The 18,154-nt window shown below is 39.8% G+C and overlaps 1 protein-coding gene across 3 annotated transcripts in view; it reads left to right on the top strand.

Moving 5' to 3' along the window:
* LOC117374516 (homeobox protein Hox-B3a) overlaps window positions 1-18,154 on the top strand; it is a 92,113-nt gene that overhangs the window by 53,318 nt on the left and 20,641 nt on the right. For 2 of the 3 annotated variants that reach the window (XM_055223578.1, XM_033970660.2), the window contains one exon: window positions 12,935-12,995. The gene's annotated coding sequence lies outside the window, so the exon portion shown is untranslated. Of the gene's footprint in view, window positions 1-12,934; window positions 12,996-14,480; window positions 14,550-18,154 lie in introns of those variants that run through there. The other variant, XM_055223580.1, reaches the window with a different exon arrangement.

The raw sequence follows: 18,154 nt of genomic DNA, 5'->3' as shown, positions 1-18,154 counted from the left end.
TTCAGACACAGTTCAGCGTGTCAATCTCTCGGACCTGAGCAGCGTCGACCAGGCGGGGAGTGGGGAGAAGAGACCAGAAGGGATCGTAAGGAGAGACACATGCTTAGTCTAGTTTGGGTTATCTCGGGTTAGCTTCGAGATTAGCGCAGATGGGCATGGAGACCCGGGAGTAATCTGCGGACCAAAGAAGAGCCCCTAAACCGCCAGATACCCCTCAAAACGCGGTGCAAAGTGGAGATCTACTAAGGTAAGAATGCGCCGGAGAAGGGGGGTGGGCGAGCGCATCAGTTTTGGGTTGGAGTATAGCACCAGACTGCGCTGTAGCAATCCCCGTAAGGCTGCTTTGGAGGCGGGCTGTGGATGTTTGGAAGATTTATGGCGAACGAAGACACACGAGATTTATGTCCAGCGCGCACGGACTCCGCGTTTGAGCATACGGCGTCTCAATAGATGAACAAGAGAGAAAAATCTGCTCCATGACGGATTCAGTCAAATAGGTTCTCAGCACGTGATGGATCCCGTTAGAAAAAATAACCAAAACGCCTGACGCGCAATTACGCACAGAACTGCTCCATATTATCCATTGTTTTAAAAGGGGAATATTAAGTTGTAGCATCCAAGAGGAGTAGAGCCGTTTCACAACAGCCGTGCAGCAGGTAGGTGTCCTCCATTGGTCGCTGGTTCGACTTCCGTGGTCCCCGTACGTGTGTGTCCCGTAGCACGCTTTCCACCGCTGTCATTAATTATCAATGATATATGGTTGGGATGCCGCTCCTCGCAGACAAGCAGAGGCATCCGCGGGGTGTGCTTGGCTCCGTGAACTTTTTTTTTAAACCAAGCTCGTGCGCGTGCGTGTGTGCGCGTGTGACGAGACCAGAATAGGTATAAGCAACGACAAGTTTGTCCCAGGCAATGGCATGTGTGGTTAGCTGACGACACACGCTGAAATGAATACCTACACCGTTCGAAATCAACATGCCCTTCTTTATTTTAGATTTAATTTTCATATTTTTCCTCTTATAGGCGCCATTTTAAGGACTTCTAACTATAGACTATGTCCTCATTTGTTATCCGTCTGAAACATGAGTGATTTGAGTTAAAATATATAGGGCATACACGTATAGTTTTTGTCAACAATGTCAATAATTTGTAAAAATGCTTTCTAAAACCACAATTTTCTTAATCCACTTTCAGACAGCTTGAAGTTCAAAAAAATGCATTGAAATCAGTCACTAGGCCTTTCTTTTAATATTGCAAACCAACCAAAACAAGTATGCTACCTGTAATTTCTAGCCGTTTGTAGCTCGAGTTTTCTTATTTGAACAAAAGAGCGCGAGCGTGTTTGGGTGCACTTTGGTGAGCAGGTGCGTGCGTGAGTGTGCGGGAGTGAACGCGCGTGACACCGGCAGAATGAGTCGTAGTGAATAGAGCTGACGGCGAGGTGTAACGGGAGAAGATGCATGTAGCCAGGGCCCGTGATTTATGGGCGCGCCAACAGATTGCTTACTCAAGACGCTACCGCCACCCTCCCTCCCCCTCTCGCTCCATCCGCGCGCATTGTCAAGGCCTCCGTCTCCAAACACTAAACAAAGCCCCAAATAGCACCGCGTCCACGTTGTGTTTGTGCGCGCTAATCACAGCCCGGGACACCTCTGGATGAGAGATTTGGGTTACTGATTTTGAATATGACAGAAAAGTATAATTATCTATTTCAATTATTTGTTTTAAACCGTTTTCATCATCATCATCATTATTATTATTATTATTATTATTATTATTATTATTATTATTATTATTATTATTATTATTATTATTATTATTATTTATCTTGGCTATTCTAAGCTATAACTTCTTTGTAGATAATTTTCCCAAATTAATACTTCAACTATTTTTATTATATAGTCATACGCACAATGTATATATACCTAAAAAAAAATGTTTCCACTTTATATTTGTGGGTATATAGTATGCTTTCATGGGCCTAAATATGCCTTGGGGCAGGTTAGTGTAAACATGGCTGCCAGTCTGCACCTTTGGCACCTCTGCTCTGATCAAGTCTAATCACACACTTTAGCACTCGTCAAAACAAAGGTTTCATTTGCTGGATCTCTGAAAAACAAAACAGCACTACTGTAAACTCTCAAAGGAAATAAAAGTGCATAAAATCTAATGGCATCAATAAATTCAAACTTTTATATTTCTAGTGTTTTGAGACAAGCTAATGAGTAAAAGATCTTGTTAGCTTAACCATTAGGGCCCTCTATCAGGATCAGCAGTGGACAGATCTCTCACTGCAGGAGCCCAGCCCTCCGCGTGCTGTGTCAACAACATCTACAGCTCCTGAAACACTAAGCCTCCGATTCTACAAGTCTGATGACATGTTTTCAATAGAGATAGGTTCTTTGGCATGGTTTTAACAAAAGACGGAAAAAATGGAAAAAAAAATAGCCCAGTTCTGACCAAGACACATCATTTAGATTAAAAAACAAAGCGTAGTTGTTAATGATCAACATTCAAAGGATTTTAAAACCATAAAAGTTAAATCTTATTTACATTTTTACATTATTATTATTATTATTATTATTTATTACATTGGATTTGGTTCACACTACACTGCATAAATAAGAAATGTTGCAGCCCATGACAATATGAATGAATAGACGCTATACTCCAGGTAAAATGTCTAACAACTATGCCATATGTTACACTCCATTAGACCATAATTCAAAATAAGCTTAAGTTGGTCTAATTTCCTCTTGTATATTATTACAAGGATATAACAGTATTCAAATATCAAGGTAGCGCACGCGGTATAGAAATACTGATGTACATCTTACTTCAAAATTGAAGTACTTGTGGTGCGTTCACACCCTAGGTTTGGTAGGCCTGTTGTTCTAATTCTGATCTAGTCCAGGTTTAGTTCTGAGTTTAGGACCAGTTTGGATGTGGTAGACTATGTGGTCAGGTTAACACATCTTAAAATAATGTTTAGGAATCTTTAATTTGGCTGTAGAATGGGTAGTTCAGTACATTTTGACCTTACAAAACAATTTCTCTATTGCTAACATTCATGCTAATATTACAATATAGCTATTCATATACGTCCCTAACCTTTAAAATTTTATCTATAAAGTTCCCATTATTCCATAACAAAACCTTTATGCCGATACAATCACTTTAATGGCCAAATCCACAACTGCTCTGACCCCGGCGGTTTACACACACTTCCGGATTTGAACCCACAACTCCTCCTCGACACCAGCATCGCATTGATTTTGTCATACATCACTGACACTATGGGCAAAGCTGGGACAGGAGTAAAATAGTCTGACAGTTTACAAAGCTAGCTCCAATAAGCTTTTGTGCCAAGTGCACGGATAAGGTTACGACGCTAGCTTCATTGTGTCAAAAGTAGTTGTTAGCAAACCAAGACAAGCCCGGGCTAGCGCAACAGTTGGTGGTATCAACTCATAAAAAGCATGTAATTACAACTCTTTTTGCAGCAATGCCAAACCGCAAGCTACTTAGGAAGCTAATGTCGGCTAGCATGCGCGAACCAAACAATCACTCAAATCAATGACAGGATTATTGATTCAGAATTAGCTTTGATAGATGGGATATGATGATGCATTGATTTTGATGAGTTAATTAGGCATTTAAATACAAAAATTTAAGCTAGTGGAAAATTGCTGGTTTGAATAACTGCAGGCTTCGGTTGTAACGATACAATAGCAGTAAATTAGTATTAGCAAATGTGTGCATAGTGCTGGCTAGGTTTTCAAATAATTGCACTTTCATTTTGTTTGGTCAACATGGTGATTTGGTGTTGAGGATGAGCAATGTGGTTGAAGTGTCTTGCTCAGAGACACAAGAGTAATATTTTAAACCGCAAACTTTTGGTTAGAAGGCAAACACATACCAACTGGACCACTCTCTCTCCTCATTGCTATATATATAAATACCCTTTTAGTAAACTATCTACTTTCCTTTTGGCTACAGTGACGTAATCCGCAGCTTTGATCACAGTACGATTGTCAGTGTAGCTGCATTTGAGTGGGCGTGGCTAGCTCATAGTACTTATGGATTGTGTTACAGGGTTAACCTAAGCTAACCCTGAAAAAGGCTGGAGGATGAAATGATATATATGTTAACCTTATAGCCCATAATTGCTCACAACAACGTGGAATTTAGCGATGTAAGTCCAGTTTTGGCATTATGTTTTAAATGATATACAACTGTTAAGAATGATCAATTTCTTATTATTCTTATATCTTATCTATCATATCTATCTTATCTTAGATTATTTTATTTTATTTTTATTTTTTTGTTATTATTTAAATTTTTTTATGTTTTTTGGGTTGTTTTTTTTTCAACAAATTGACTCTTTTTTTACTTTAGCTTCTTAATGGGTCTTAATTGGTTGTAGATAAATGATTTCTTCCATATTTGAAAGGTTTCGCGAGGACCTTTCACCATTTTAAAGATTTAATATTTTGAATTCAATTATATTATTGCTATGACAACAGAGGACCGTCACTATACCAAATGCTCAAAATCAGTGAGGAATCTTTATACCTGAAACCCATGAATATTTTAGCAGTAATGCGACACAGTTTTTTGGCCTTTATATCACTTTTGCCGTCAGCCTGTCCCTCTCTTTGGCTCCGTTCCTCTGGCTCTGCTGTTAGCTCTTAGCATGTAGCTCGGCACACACACACCTCTCCCTGGCTAGCTCACCGCTTTTGCCCTGTAGCCCCGCGGCGACACATGCTCTTACTGCCCCGGCCACATCCATCCTCGTTGGGCATGCTCTGACAGACTTGGTGAGCTTGGCACTTTTCACTGGCCCCGGACAGCAGAGAACCCCCATCCCCCCCCCTGGCCCCTTACCCTCCCCTGCCCCCTCACCCTCTCCCCCGCCCCAACGCCCCTCTCCTCTAGCTCTTCTGCTGCCACGGCCTCCTTTTGAGTCGCAGGTTAAACATTAGCATGGCTGATAAAGATTAACTGGGTGTCAATGGAAGGCGCTGATGGCAGAGTTTCGCCGAACAACTGGCCACTTAGCGGGACGGGGGCGTTGGAGTCTGGGTAACATCTTGTAAGCACGGGGTCTGATGTAAAGCTACTGGCCAAGGTGAAACTTCAGTATAGCCGCAACAACAACTGAAACATTGTCATACCGTATCATCAAAGCTCTCACAAAAATATCGAATTGCAAAGATGTTCACTTAAAAGTACGAAAAAAGAGGAAACTACACAGCCCATGATCCTTTGCTTCATTTCAGGGCAGATTACATGATGTTATTAAGCACTTTTAAATCGTAATTGTCTTGGAATAGGACGGTAAGGGTCCACACTGAAAACTTGTCAAAAAAAAAAAAAGGTAAAGACAGCATATCCACAATTCTGTTAGCCTCTCCAAAATATCACTATAAATATCATACTGTGAGATGCATACTGGGAAAACTGCTCACTTTACAAGAATGAATTTGTGGAAAAACAAAAGGTTATGACCCAATAATTGAACTGCTTCTGTCTGGTTAAAATCTGATTTTGTTAAAACATAGTCAGGTTGTCAAGTGTCAAAAAACAGATGCTTATTGGTATTAAAAATAGTATCGAAACTAGATTTGAGCAGATATGGTACAAAAAGATAAACAGGATGAAACTGGCCCTTTCCTGAACAGTTTAGAATAATCTCGAGCTGTATCAAAGCTAAGACCACATGAAAACATAAACAAGTACTGATATTTTGGGTTTAAAATTGACTTAACAAGGTCTACAAACCTACTGGGACCAAAAAACATGATTTAGTCCTGGTTCAGATTGTGGCTTAGTGTTCACACTAAGGTAGACTTGTTTTGGTCTTATTCTAGTCCTGGTTTAGTTCTGTTCTAGCCCAGGATGATTATCAGGTTTAGGCCCAGTTTAATAATAATCGTTTTGTCCTCTTTGAGTCTTCATTTTGTTCCAGTACAGTTTTAGTTGAGGCTTTGTTTCAGTCTCGGACACAAACTGCATTGTTCTGGTTTAGACCTGGTTTTACTCTGATTGAACCTTGGTTTTCTGATACTTTTAGCTTTTCATTCACACTTGGATGGTTATTGATTGAAGACAGTTTAGAATTGTATCCGTATTACTAGTTTAAGTCTATTTTAGTTCGCATTTAGACCTTATTTAAAGCTGCTTATTGATCGTTCATATGTAATCACTTAGACTGGTGAGTTTGTAGGATCCGTACAAACTTCCACACAAACGTCAAATTGCTTCCACCAGGCACACATGGATAAGTCTTATTTTGTGTCAGTTTTCAGAGGTGGGTAGTACTCACTCACGTTTATTTGAGGACTTTTCTAGCACCATACTTTGACTCCTCCTTGAGTAACACTTTTATTGAAGTAACACTACTCTTACTTGAGTAAAAGTCGTGGTTCCTCTTCCCACTGTGAGTAACTCTAAAGTGACTTGAGCTTTATGTCGACAATATGAAATGATTTGAACATTTGAGTTTCTTGCAGCTCCTTCAGATATGATTTAGCTTGTCTTATTTTTGACCTCAGTACATTTTCGGCTACTCTAACCATCCGTGACCCTGGTTTATGGAGCCAGCTTATTCACGCCAGTCGGGCTTTTTTGCAGTTAAGCCCTTTCCTGTGCTAGCCTCCAGGTTTAGATGTTCCTGATTCGGTCCTGGTCTTGGGTTGTTTTGGTTCATCTAATAGCAGAAGATTTGTACTTTGCTTTATAGAGCCACACCAGCGTGAGTAGTTCCCATAGAATTCCCACACTTCCCCTGCAGTGCTGGATTACACAGGCTGCACTTGTGTGTTCTCTCAGCGGTGCTTGGTCTTGAGTTTCTGATTGCTCCGCTCGGGTGGGAAGCCAAAGGGAGACGCCCAGGAACTTATGTCATCGGCGCTGCAGAAAGAAATCTGAAAATAATCTGAAAGAATATAACAACTGCTTTTTAACAGCAGTGTAAAAAAGCCCATGATCAATTTTAAGTTCAACAAATATAAACGAAAAAGGCTATGCAAGTAAATTCATGGTTATAGGTAATGAAATCCAACAGGCAACACCAAACTTCTAACTATTTGAGAGCAGTTAAACAAATTGAATAAATGTAAATCTTAATATTATTAGGACTTGACTGGGCACTGATTGGACCAGAAGGTTGCCAGGTTAAATATCCCCCTCTGCCTATTGTAGCAGAATTTTTGGGCTGGTTTGTGGTTAATATCTCTTGTTATTATTTCACATGAAAGAAAAACTGGTGGTGTTGCATGAAAGGAACTATGGTTTTGTTTTTGTTTTTGTTTATTTACTTACTGCAATCACACCTGAAGCTGGGTTACCGGTGCATTAGCCTGCAGATAAAGGGCACGTACGAGTTTTCTCATTCACAGTATATGGACAACCCATGGGCCATGTGAAAATTCAGAACTGCCTCAACTGACTCACTGAGCTGCAGAGGCTGCACTGGCACTGATTCATGAAGCTGCAGGTGCTGGGGTTTAGGTAGTGAGGAACTAGATCAGAGAGAGTCCTTTTTGGTTTAAGGGTGAAACTGGATAATTGTCTTGAGAATCAAAACTCAAAATTATAACATGAACATCATGGCCATGTCCAATGTTTTTGTAATTAAAAATAAATCAGCATTACAATTGTTACCAGTAAAATGTATATTTGATTGGATCTATCTTGTATCAGACACAGTTAGGTCAAGTTTATGAAATTTTAAATAAAAAGTGTACATATACTGTAGTTCTTTCAAGTGAGAAATAGCAGCTCTTGTCAGTCTTTGAAACCATCCTGATGAAAAGTGTGTGCAGTACAGAGCTGATGAGACTGGGGCCAGTTCAAGACCATTTCACCTGAAGGGGAGGCCCCCGACAGGCGCTGACAGGAGCAGAGACAGGATCCAAGATGGCCGACACCTAAAAGGTTAGGAGGAGAGATCTGGGGGGGAAGGCCAAAGGTCACAGAGATACTGGCTTATATTAGTGGAGGACTGTTTATGTGATAGAATGTGGATTGGATAGAAAGAGTATGACCTATAATAAATTATTGGTTCTAGTAAGGTCTTCAACTAGACCCAAACTGATGGACTTGGGACCGTGAAGAAAATTTTGTTTCATTGCAAGATATATGATAGTTTTGTCATTTGTGCATTCTTTATGTCTGTAGTTGTTTCAAGAGACTGCAATCAAAGTTTAAAGGCCCTGTACCTGATTTTACTGTCTTCAAAATGTGAAAAACAGAAAGTTCATTTTAAGTCCAAAGTCCAAAGTTTTTCTCACTTGCTTTATTCGGAGCATCCTAATTAATCGCTGATTTTAAAAGCACTTTTCACAACATTTAAGCCAGCTGTCACTATGAAGCTAACAGCAACTAGCATGATAACTGTGCACTTCCTGATTCTTGGACAATGAAGTGATTTATATTAGATGCAGATTGCACACATGGGACTTATTTTGACCTCAAGAGCTGCTTATGCAGTATATTTGTCCTGAGCTACAACACGGAAATAACCAGTGTGCAAAACCAATAAATACAAACAAAATGCCAAACTGCAAACTGGAACTTGAGCTAAATAATATTTTCCAGATGTTGGGGGGTCTGACAAATCTAATGAAAAAATTACTTATTGATTGATTTAAGAAAATAAATATCTGCTTTTATTCGGTCATATGCTGTCAGTATTGTATTGGCAAACAAGGATGCCGTTTTAGTATCAAAACTAAAAACTTGGATTGGAACAGTAAAAATGCAGCCACAAAACACAGTAACACATCCATCCATGTCTTTGTCTTTATGCTCCAGAAGTGTCCTCAGACTTGTGCTGCTGTCGTCTCTGTAGTTACGGTCTTATGTGTAAGCCTTCTCTTTCATTGCAGATTACAACACTTGCCATAAAACTAAACCTGGTCTAGGGTCCTATCCAACTTATTTTTTCTTTTCTTTTTTATTTACTTATTTATTTGTTTATTTATTCTGTTTTAGTATTTTGATTATTTATCTACTGTATTTGCTTTTCTATGCCCTAGTAACCTAGTAGCACATTTGGCAAACTTTATATTCATACAAGATGCCCTTCCTTTACCCATTTTTACTGTGAATGAATCGATCTTACTTGGGGCAAGTTTTGAACCATTAACCCTCTGGTGGGTGAGCGTACACTTAACACACTATGCCACTGTTTACACTCTGCAGTTTTATGAAGTAGCTAGTTGCAGCTCGCCAGTCTATTATTCCTATTATTTCAAAACATTATAATTTCCAGTAGATCAAAACTTTTTTCCATGTTTTGCGCTTTTGTTATTGTGCAATGTTTGTTTATGTCCTTTGTTGCTAGGACACTGAAATGTGCTTTTGTTGGATTATATAAAGCGCTCAAGTGTTTTTATCATGCTTGGGTTCACATAGAAGTACTTGAGCCTCGTATTCAAATGTTGTTTTCATTTTGTGCTTTGTTGATTCAGTGGCGGAGAAGCAGGGCCTGAGGTGAAGCTGTGCCGAAGTGAACCAAAGTGCGCTGAAATGTGCCGATGTTTTCCGATGCATGCCGAAGTGTGTCAAAGTGTGTCAAAGTGTGTCAAAGTGTGTCAAAGTGTGCAGATGTTTGCCAATGTTCGCTGAAATGTGCCAAAATGTGCCAGTGTGTGTCGAAATGTGCTTATGTATGCCAATGGGTGCTGAAATGTGATGTTGTGTGTTGATATGTCTTGATTTGTGCCCATGTGTGCCAGTGTGTCTCAATGTGTACCAAATGTGCGAGTGAGTCCCAAAAGGTGCCAAAGTGTGCCGAAGTGAACCGATATGTGCCAATGTGTGCTGAAGTTTGCAGATATGTGCCGTCGTCTGCCAAAATGTGCCGAATTGTGCCGTGCCAGGTAGTGACAGCACCGTATCATTGAGTAAACCAGATGATAGACCATACCAAACCATAATATAGACCAGACCAGAGGAGAGGAGATAAGCCCTGACCTGGCTGATAAACTCTGAGACAGGAGCGGTTATCGGAGCATGGATGTTGTGTGAAGTGTTCTTAAAATCAAACAAAAGCAGACCGCTGGTGAGATTGCGTACTCTTTATTACAAAACATATGTGTACAATATTCACACGCTGGAAAGACAACCGTTTTATAATTAGCATACTCCATTGTATACTGAAAGTAAGTTAGGTTAAGTGTCTTTCCCAATAACACAGACACATGTAAGGATCAAACTGCTAACTTTTGAGATAATACTAGAGACTGAAAGGACAAGGACAACAGAAGCACAGATTTTTATGGTAAAATGTAGTAGTTGTAGTAGTAATGATAAGAGTAGGAGGAAACAGGGGAGTAGTAATAGTACAAGCAGCAGCAGCAGTAGCAGTAGTAGTAGTAGTAGTAGCAGCAGTAGAAGTAGTTGTAGTAGCAGTGATAGTAGTAGAAAAACCAGTACTAGTAGTAGTAGTTGAAGTATTAGTAAGAGTAGTAGTAGTAGTAGTAGTAGTAGTAATATATGTTGTCTTTTAGTTAGTTTGTATGTGCCCAGACATATAAAAACTGCCAGGATTTTTAGTATAAGAACCGTGAAGCTTTGTGAAATATTTTAGCTGATAATAATTAAGTTACATAATTAAAAATATGCATATGTTATACATCAGTCATTGAAAAAAACAAAAACAAAACAGTGCATAATTACGCTCTTTCATTTACGGCATTAGGTTCTTTTATTGGCCTTTAAAAGCATGTTGCTGTGAAATGCTGTGCAAAAAGCTTAAAGTGCACCATAAAACATATTTAAAACACAGCCACATAAATGAACAATAACATGTATTACAAACAGTGACATACATTACAAAGCAGGGATGAGGAGAGCAGCCAAAAAACAAACTCATGTAGGAGTTTAGTTGCTTCTAAATAATATTACTTAAGTAGAAGTACAAAGTACTGGTCCAGGAAATTATGAAAGTAGGAGTAAAAATGTTTGGAAAGAAGAGAGAAACTTTAAGAGTAACTGTCGGGATGTAAGATCAGATTTATAATTTGAAGTTAATGTAATTTGAAGGACAAAACATGAAATAATGCACAAAATCTGGTGTTTTCAAAGGACAGGCACAAAAGTGAGCCAAACAAAATCATATCTGAAGGAGTGGTGCAAGAAACACAAATGTTCATATCATTTCATGTTGTCAACAGTAAGATATTATCACTTGTAGACTTACAGTGGGAAGAGTAATCACAACTTTTACTTTTAATGTTACTTCGGTAAAAATGTTACTGCCAGCAAAGTACTGAAGTAAATGTAACTGAGTACTATCCACCTCAAGTATCAAGAAACATACTGTGAAACAAATTAGCTAAAACCATTACATTCATTACATAAGGATAAGTCATCCTACAGATAATATGTTGGAAACGCGTGGGATCTTTCTTTGAATCCAGAACTGCCCCCTGTCACTTTATTGTACCCTCTGCTCCATCCTCCTCACAAATGTGTTCCATCAGCTGTTTTGGTAGCGTCTGGAGGCGGCCTCTTGCCTTTTGTCTCGGCCTGGGGGCTAGCGGGCTAAAAGCTAGTTGGGCCCACCATCACTCCACGGACAACTTTACACCAGTGGCAGCGGCGAACGCGGGTGGGACAGGCCGAGGAACTGCGGGCACGATGGGCACGGACACGGCGCGGAACTGATCCTTGGCACCTACGGGATTTGGGTGCGCGGGTCCCCGATTGGAGTATTGGAATAGCAGGAGCAGTGGCGTTTGGGACTGGGAGTCTGGGGAGCGGAGGTTTGTGATTTATGTGTTTGGAAAAGCTGTCAGGAGAAGCCGGGCTCTAATAACAAGCGCCATGCAACAACAGCGTGCCTCCCTTACGCATTACGCAACGAGGACATTCACCTATTATTCTGGCCCTCCAGTGCAAAGCGGGCCCGGGAGAGACTCGAGCTGCTCCTTCGGGATGCGTGTGCGTGTTCCCGGGCATGCTTGGACTTACTTACGGGCACTTTTTTGGAAACAGCTGGTCGTGTCTGAGGCCGCCGCTGGCTTTGGCTTTGGTTACGGCGCTTTAGCAACTTCACTCGTGATTTATGCTTATTGTGATTTAATAGTAGACATGGAGTCAGTATTCACGTCACTGTACGCTGCTGCTATAGTATTTTAAATTTTACATTATTTTATGGAGTCTTCTTACATTGTGTTCTAGCCTATTGCTTTTTGGCCTTGCTTGGCCCATTAGGAAGTTTGTGTAGGCTAACAACATCTTGTATTATTTGATCTACTGATTCTAGGAGGTTTAAAAATGAACCACAGTTTTCAAATTTCATATTTAATTAAATACTGAAAATCGAATCATACCTTAAGACACATTTATTTATAGCCCTGTAATTAGTTCGTAGTTTTATTTATTTATTTATTTATTTATTTATTTATTTATTTATTTATTTATTTATTTATTTATTTATTTATTTATTTATTTATTTTAATTAATGCCTTCTCTGTATTCCTACTGCGTTGCGTCTTGAGTCTTTTTACGCACAGCGATTCCATTCTCTCCGATTTCATTTCGAATCACCTTGTTTTCATAATTGCTTTTGGACTTCTTTTTTTTTTTCTTTTCGTACGATTAAATTAGCTCCACTCCGCATCCAAGAAATCACATGCGCGAATCTCTCACGTCCCTGAATGCTCCCGTTTGAAAGTAAAAACCACTGAATTTGATCCGGTGTAATTTGATCAGTGCAATCAATAGTGCAGAGGCCCATTCCCGGCGCTTTCCTCCTCTCCTCCCCGCGTTATGGTGCATTGGAGAGGGATAATTTCGCTGGAGGAGGCCTGGCTGACTGGGGCGTAGGATTACACGGATTTTGTCATTTGGATTTTTTGAATACACGTTTTCAAATCTAACTCCTCTTTTTTATGTCTTGTTTTTGGTCTCACAGTTCTTCGGAGCTTCCTGGTCGCTCTCGTCTCCATCTGAACCAAAAAGCAAGGCGTCTATCGGTAAGTGATGATTTATGGTCACGTTTTTGGAGTCATTTTAGCGCCATGGCCTTTTTGGTGCGTCTTTTGCGCATGGTTGGGATTTTGACTTGTTGTGCTTTTGAGGAATTTGCATATGATGACGTCCAAACAATATTTATTTTCTAATAATTTAATCTAAATTATTTTGTTGCAAGTGTGAACAAAATTACCAAGATTAGGAATGTGTTTCGGCGATTGGGCGCAACATAAAACAATGAAATTAAAGATGTGCGTAAAATTTTCCAATAGTTCCCAGTATTCTTTGTGAAAACTAGGCCAAAGTGTTGTTCTTAATTAATATTTATCTCTATCATATTTGTATCAATTATATTAGTTGGCCTTTGACCCCTAACATTCCTCACAAGATAGTTTTACGCACATTACTTTCCTCAGAATTACGCAATCGTGCCATTTCATTTTTACAGATTGATATATCGCCATTCATTGCATGACGTAATGTAAAGTTAAGAAAGTCAACATGCTATCGTAAAGTAATCGAGTACTCGGTGGTGAGGGCCAGGGCAGTGCGGGTCAGCCTCGGCGGGGAGCGGTAGGCCTACAGCGGGTCAGTCCATCAAGACGGTTATTAAAACAACGCTTAACGTCCGCGAGAACTGCGATAAAGCGACGAATAATGAGAGCAATAACAATAAAACAAGCGATAAAACGAAGGGGCGGTTGAGACAAAAAAGAGAAAAAATAAAGGGAGAGGGGGAAGAGAGGAGAGAAGCTAGAATTGAATTTGATTTCGCAGTCAGAGGAAATTCCTTAGTGCCATCCTCACTGGCCTAGTTTTTTCTCTTCAAATCCCAGAGGCGAAAAAAGGGAAAAAAAAGAAAAAAAAAATCCAGGGAGTGAGGCTTGGAGAGAGGGGAGTTGTGAAACCCAATACGCGTGACCCAATGCGCACTAGCAGCGTCTGTCATCCAACCCAAATCAAGAATAACTGCTTTCTTTTTAAAACTACATGCACCGGCGTGTTTTGAGAGTGGAATCCGTTCTTCTACCCCTCTCCTCTTCTTCCCACAACCGGGTAAAAAGCCCCAAGCCTGCTCAGCGAAAACCATGCAATCCAAAAGTGAAACAAAAAGGACAATTGATAGAATAGAAATTGCACACGAAGACATTCTGGCCTCCTACTTCAGTGACCGCCACCTACACGAAGCTATCCTCGCATTTGGACACGCTATCTGTTTTTAAGTCTCCGCTTTACGCACACACACTTACGCACGGTCACACAAGCTGCCGCTGCTCGTGAGAACTCATAAATCTTACGTAGCCATAAACGACAGCGTGTAGCGTCTTGAATAATAAAAATAGGGGCGAGCGGAGGAGAGAGGAGAGAGAGGCTTGAGAGATGGTAGGTGATATGGGTGCGTACTTGTGCGTCAGTATTCGGTTTTGTTTTCATTTTGGGGTAGCTCCTCTCGCCTCGCTTGTGGATTGCCCGTCCGTTTGGGTTGAATTTGGGGCCTTCTTCACCTACTCTCCACGCGTGATGGAGTCTCCCCGGTGGTTTCTAATAAAAACACGGTACGTTGTTGCGTTATGGGTGGGTTTGAAAGAGCAGGAAGCGCGCGTTGGTACAGGTTTGTGGTGCTAACGAGCTCCAGGCTGCACAGGAGAATAGATGGTGAAAAGTTAAAAGTGTTATGCGCAGAACTGGAGCGGGGGTCAAACATGGCTGACCTCATGTTTTGTCTATGCGAAGTATTTGTCTGTGGATATTACTTCCCTGTGTCCCATAACCATTAGTTGAGTACTTGGGAATACTTGAGTAACTTGGTGAAGGCAAGGCAAGTTTGTTTGTATATCACAATTCGTACACAAAGTAATTCACAGAATAAGAAAGACATATATAAGTATTTTGAAATAAAACACTGCTATCTGTTTTGGTATATAGTACATAATGAGAAAATGTATGGCAATGTTAGAGGATTTGAAAGGATTTGAATATTATAAGTGAATAAACAGAGTGATCAAGTATTTTTACTCTTACTTGGGTAATAATTTGGATTGCATTTTACGCACTTGAGTAAAATCCTTTTCTCACAGAACTTTTGCTTAAATCAATATTCGCTACTCATATATTTATATCTGCTATCAGTCTCTATTATATGGTGTCTTAGTATATGCCACAAAATTCTTGCAAAATCATGTCAACTTATAGCTTGAAGTTGTTTAAGCTGTTGCTCCTTGTTCTGGCATTTCAGTAAATGTGTTGTACTTTTGGATGTTTGGTCTTATTAACAGTTTGCTCTGTTTTGCTGGGTACTAATACATAGACCCCAATGTGGCAACCCATCTGTTTTGTTTGGTAATATCAGGCATTTAGGGTCTTATATTTTGATTATACAATTAAGTCTCTGCTTTTGGACTGTATAGCAATAATATATTAATAGTAGTAGCAACTGTTTAAAGTTGCTTTTAAGAATATATAGATTTTATTTGTGGTAGTTTATATATATTGCTCTGTAGTAGTAGTAGTAGTACTAATAGGAGTAGCAGTAGTAGTAGTAGTGGTGGCACTCACATTATTATATTGTCTGTAATATTTTATATAAATAATATTAAGGATTACCTCATGATTTGCTGTGTGCACACTGGATTTCTGAATTACCACTTCACTTCATTGAATTTCTAACAAACCTTCTAAAGTCATGACATGTGACTTCCCTGGTTCAACATACACTTTACTCAACACCAAATGCATGACCTTAATAACAACCTTTCGATAACTCAAAAGTCATATTAAACTCATTGAAACATAAACATAAACTGTTCCAAAACCTGACCATACCCCAGCTTGCATCTGCGCTATAGGGTAAATTCCAGACTTCTTTGGAATGTTGTGAGATAACGAGGGAATTCCATCAAATGCTTGGGAACTAGTTCATTTTCTTAAACATTTTGTCATATTTAACAATAACAATAATGTTCAACTAATACCCCATGAATTTAAAATTAAACCAATATAAAATGCAAACTCATCCATGTATTCTCCAGTGAATTAACCAGTGACCTTTCAGTGAACCAAGTACCCACGCGCAAACTCTGACAGAACGTAACATTGCATTATAGAGCTATGTATTCTTGTTACGAGCGTGCTAATTGGCCAATAAAGGGTAGTATTATGAATTTATGGCATATGCTTCCTGTTATGGTGCTATTATGCTACAAGTTAGCACATGGCCTACAGCTACGCACACCCCATGACCATGTGAGACATTTTACAGCAGAGACTAAACACATATCTGACATATACTGAATACAATTGTCCCAAGCCATTTAAGATATTCTTAGTAAGATGCTATGACTTCAACCTTTCTTCTTGGACACTTAAAAATCTTAGTTATTATTGTTATTTATCCATAACTAATGCTATTTGAATACTATGATACAATTCAATGGGTAGTCCACGCTCCATGGACCAGATAGTTTGGCCTGGAATTAGCATAGAGTATAGAACAGCACAGCACGTTTATGGGAGAGACAAAACAGAATGGCTTGTCTTGGCAAAAAATGTCCTAAAAGTTCAATTTCACATTTTTTGACAGGAACTAAGTAGCCAATGTAAAGTATAAACTGTACCATGGTAGGATACTATGGCCCAAGCCTCCATTTTGGGTACGTAAAGTTACAATTAGTATCTATCAATAATATGTGATTTGAATACTATGATACAATTGAATAGTTAGACCTCACCATCACATTCATTTGTGCTCTCCATAAACCAGTTTGACCTGGAATGAGTCATTACTCAATGCTGAGGTATTTAACATGTTTACATAACAGAAAATACATTTTGCTAAGTTTACAGGACAGACAAAACAGTTATAAATGGCCTATCTTGACTAACAGTGTATTTTAAGTTTAATTTTACATGACAAGGTCTATTTATGTAATGTAGTATTAGGAGCTAGCTATAATAGATTGCAGTGTCTTAAACCTTTCTATTGGGCACTTAAAAATAACCGTCCCTGTTATGATTATAATCTGTCAATAACTGTAATGTGATTTGAGCGCTTTGATACAATTCAGTGGCTAGCATAAGCTTTCAATTGATTTATATGTGTTTAATTTGCTCAAATGGACCAGCACGCCATGGACCAACCCGTTTGGCCTGTTTTTACCTATATGCATTGCTAATGTAGACTAAATAATTAAAAAAAATAAGTTAAGTAGTTTGAGTAAATATACAAGAGACTTAGCTTACCTTGGCCAAATTTGACCTAAAAATTCACATTTTCGTTTATAATTAGACATCTGTTTATGTAAATAGGCCTACAAATTGTTGGTGTCCTAGAACTATATAAGCTAGTAGGATGCTGTGATGACTTAAACCTTTCTTTGGGGCCCATAAAAATCGTGCATATTATTATCTAGTTAATTACCATCTATCAATAACTCCAATGTGATCTGAATACTAAGATGCAGTTGAATGGATATAAACCTCCTCACCATTCTCTTCCACGCGTTTTGCATGACTCAGAATTGGCACATATATTCACTTAGACGCCCTTTAAATTCTCCGTCTTCCTGATCACCCTCTTTGGATTGATACTGTCATTGATGGCGAAGCGCGCGAGTGACGTTGAGCGCTTTGACAAGGGATCCGCGCGTCAGTCACACAACTCAGCTCTCACCCCCGCGTTTGGGGTGTAAACAAGCGGATGGAATACTAACCGACCACCGCTGCTGCTGCTCCGGAGCCCAAACTGGTGCAAGAAGGAGACCAGAGAATGGAGGAGAGCGCGCGGTTTTAGATGGCTGGTCCTGGTTGCTGGAGCTCCGAGGAAGAGAGACGCGTTTGAGGGGCATTGTTATCAAGCTGTGGCCGTGAAAAGAGCGGGCAAGCGCGGCGAGAAGAAGGACAGAGAGAGCGGAGGTGCTGGAGGGTGGTGGTGGTGGAGTTGGCGAGGCAGCAGCAGCAGCAGCAGAGGGGTGGGGGGCAGCACTGGCTCTGGTTCCCCGCCGGTTAAAAAAAAAAAAAAAAAAAAAAAAAGCTAATTCTGCTCGTGCGCTAAAGCTAACCACCATTGCGCCCACACATACAGGCTATCCAAGCTATCTCCAAAAGGCTAGGTGGAGATAGCCAACTAGAACAACAACAACACAGCTGCCGCGGCCCCCCCTTC

The sequence above is a fragment of the Periophthalmus magnuspinnatus genome, chromosome 8, assembly GCF_009829125.3.
Source record: "Periophthalmus magnuspinnatus isolate fPerMag1 chromosome 8, fPerMag1.2.pri, whole genome shotgun sequence".
NCBI lineage: Eukaryota > Metazoa > Chordata > Actinopteri > Gobiiformes > Gobiidae > Periophthalmus > Periophthalmus magnuspinnatus.
This window is presented reverse-complemented; position numbering and strand designations above follow the sequence as displayed.